Here is a 3,422-nt window from a genome sequence, read left to right on the forward strand (position 1 = left end):
TTCCAAAAAGAAATGTACACATTATCTGACTTATAAAACTGTAACCCTGGTGTATTCTACCTTTGTAATACTTTTTAAAAATAACCAAAAAATCCTACAATACATCACTGTTTTAGTAAGAAAAAAAAAAAAAGAAAAAAGGAGAGCCCCTCTGTGACTTCTCAGATTCTGTCAGGATTATTCAAGGCATTTTCTGTAGGAAGTATTTGAATAACAAACATGTTAAAAATATGCCCTGGGAGTGCGGCCGCGCACGTGTTCCTGCTCTAGTGGAGATTCAGAGTGTCAGCGCCCAGGACGGGTTTACCCAGGTCACTCTCAAGGGTGGTCAGCGAGCAAAGAAGAGACAGGCTGAGCGGCTGTCCTCTGCGGGCAAAGTCCGAGGCGCAGGCCTCATGGACATGGAAGAGGCCCGGCCGGCCAAGAGGCCTGTCTTCCCTCCACTGGCTGGGGACGGATTCCTGAGTGGAAAAGAAGAGACGCGGCTAACAGATACACACCCTTGAAAGAAAACTGGATGAAGATATTTACTCCTATCGTAGAACATTTGGGACTTCAGATATGCTTTAACTTGAAATCAAGAAATGTAGAAATCAGAACTTGTAAGGAAACCAAGGATGTTAGTGCTCTGACAAAAGCAGCTGATTTTGTGAAGGCCTTTATTCTTGAATTTCAAGTGGAGGATGCACTTGCCCTCATCAGGCTAGATGATCTCTTTCTAGAGACTTGAAATTACAGATGTTAAGCCCCTCAAAGGAGACCATTTGTCAAGGGCAATAGGGAGAATTGCTGGCAAAGGAGGAAAAACCAAATTCACCATAGAGAATGTGACAGGGACGTGGATAGTTTTGCCTGATGTGAAAGTTCACATCCTTGGATCTTTCCAGAACATCAAAATGGCAAGAACTGCCATTTGCAATCTCATCCTAGGAAATCCTCCATCAAAGGTTTATGGCAATATTCGAGCCGTGGCTAGCAGATCAGTAGATCGATTTTGATTTCACATGAGGCTTTGTATTTGGACTTTAAAGAAAAAGGCCCAGTGAAGCTACGGCTAAAGTGGTAGAGCAAAAAATCTCAGGGATAGTAACCAGGCCCTGAGTTCAAGCCCCAGGACCACCAAAATAAGAAAAAAGAAACAGAAAATGTCCTTACACTCGACAAGTGCTGACACATAACCATGTGCAGAATGTTTTAGGCACTTTTAAGCCTGGGTTCCTTCCTCCATTCTCAGAAGCATAAACAGAAAGGGAAGATTTCAGAGCATTCACACTCAGTAGCTTATAGAATAGATATCAGAATCTAATGCAGTTATATATTAAGTATAATTTAAAATATTTCTCACTTTAAATCACGGGTAGCAGATTTGCAGTTTTAAATGCTCCCATTTATAGAAAACTTCTTAGAGAAGTTTTATCTAGGAGCTGGGTACTGGTAACTCATGCCTGAGAATCAAGATTCAAAGCCAGCCTGGGCACTAAAGTCCATGAGATTCGTTATCTCCAATTAACCACCAGAAAACCAGAAGTGGTAGTGTGACTCAAGTGATAGAAAGCTAGCCTTGAGTTGAAGAGCTCAGGGGCAGCACCCAGGCCTAGTTCAAGCCCCATAACCAACCAAAAAAGTTTTAGAGAAAACTCCCATTTATAGAAAACTTTCGTATTAACTTTGAAGCTTATAAATTTTGTATAAATTGGTAAACATGACTGTACTACAACCAAAAAAAATGCCCTGGTATTCATTTTGATAAACTAGTTTTTAATTGTATGGAGTATTCATGGCATTGGAATCCTCCCCTAAGCATACAAAATTTTAGTCCTTTGATTATATATGCATACAACCTCCTTTATGTTTTATTTGTATTTTAAATAAAGTCAGAATTGAAGTGAATATAATTTATATTTTTGATCTTATTTTTTATTGTAATTACTAGAAGGGTTACATTATATTCACCAGATAGAAGGTGTATTACTTCACAAACATTGCTACTCTTTCTCATGATTTTTCCCCATTTCCCTCCCCTCAGCCCCTCCCCTCATCTTGTTTCCACCCTTCCCTATCTTATTTCAAATAAACAAATAAAAATATATGCAGTATATCAGAAAACAAGATAGGATACTGTAACAATACAAGATAACCAAGAGGCAATACAAGAGATGAGAAATAACATAACACATTAAGAACAACAATCACACATTATATGGCTCTTGTAATGATATGAGATAACCAAGGGACAACACAGAGATGAGAAATAACATATCACATTAAGAACAACAATCACACATTATATGGCTCTTGTAATGATATGAGATAACCAAGGGACAACACAAGAGATGAGAAATAACATATCACATTAAGAACAACAATCACACATTATATAGCTCTTGTTTCCATATCCTGGAGGTCCTTTCATTTGGACTTATCCTATATGGCCTTATGTATTTTGTTCTTATTTTTTGTTAAAAATATTTAAAATATAAGATTTTGTTTTGTATTTAACAAGTAAAATTAACACATATAAACAGTCCCAAGTATTTTTGTTGGCAAATCATAAAATTGGGGTTAAAACTACTGCAAAGAAAGGAAACAAGGAAAAAGAGAGTAAAGGGAGGGAAGACAGAAAACATGGAAGGAAGGAAGGAAGGAAGGAAGGAAGGAAGGAAGGAAGGAAGGAAGGAAGGAAGGAAGGAAGGAAGGGAGGAAGGAAAGAAGGAAGGAAGGAAGGAAAGAAAACAGGGAGGGAGGGAAAGGAGGGAGGGAAGATGGGAAGTAAGGAGGAAAGAAGGAAGGAATAAATTGGAATAAAATGCCTTGTACTTTTGATGACAGATGAGAAAGATAAAGTGATTCACCTGTGAAAGAACATAGAAATGTGAGACAACTATAAAATAGTAAGGGAAGAAATCTGAAATGGCAATGAGTGTTTCAAGTCTGCATGAAGACTTACATGCCAGGTCAGGCACGACAAGAGTCTTTTTCTGTTTTGCTATCAATTTTCCACTGCTTCCACTGGATATACAAGTCAACAATTGGGAGAAGTTTCAGTGGCAGAAGCAAAAAAAAAAAAAGTGCTTTCAATAGAGCGGCTGACCACAGGTTTTCTAACTGTGATAGGGAGACATAAAAATTACTTTTCATATGAATTATAAGCTTTCCCACTGTTAAGAATGGGGTGGAGAAGAGAACGCATATAAAACTCACAAATCATGCCACCTAGCCAGAAAGGAGAGGCACCTATGAAAAAGGATCCCCTTCATCGAGACAAAATTCAGGCGTTGCTGGAATACTTGTCTCCGACCTGGTAATGCAACTAGGAAAACATATGTTTCCAGAGGACAAGAGATCACTTCAGGCACATGCCTTCTCACCCAATGTGAAGTGGCAAACAGCACTCTCATCCAAGATCTCTAGTAGATAAAAGA

At 38.5% G+C, this 3,422-nt stretch overlaps 1 pseudogene; it reads left to right on the forward strand.

Moving 5' to 3' along the window:
• The first annotated feature begins 230 nt into the window (after positions 1-230).
• Positions 231-1,177, forward strand: LOC150061647 (RNA-binding protein PNO1 pseudogene; annotated as a pseudogene).
• Positions 1,178-3,422: the final 2,245 nt, after the last annotated feature.

This window comes from Megascapheus bottae, chromosome 6, assembly GCF_031878675.1.
Source record: "Megascapheus bottae isolate mThoBot1 chromosome 6, mThoBot2.hap1, whole genome shotgun sequence".
NCBI lineage: Eukaryota > Metazoa > Chordata > Mammalia > Rodentia > Geomyidae > Megascapheus > Megascapheus bottae.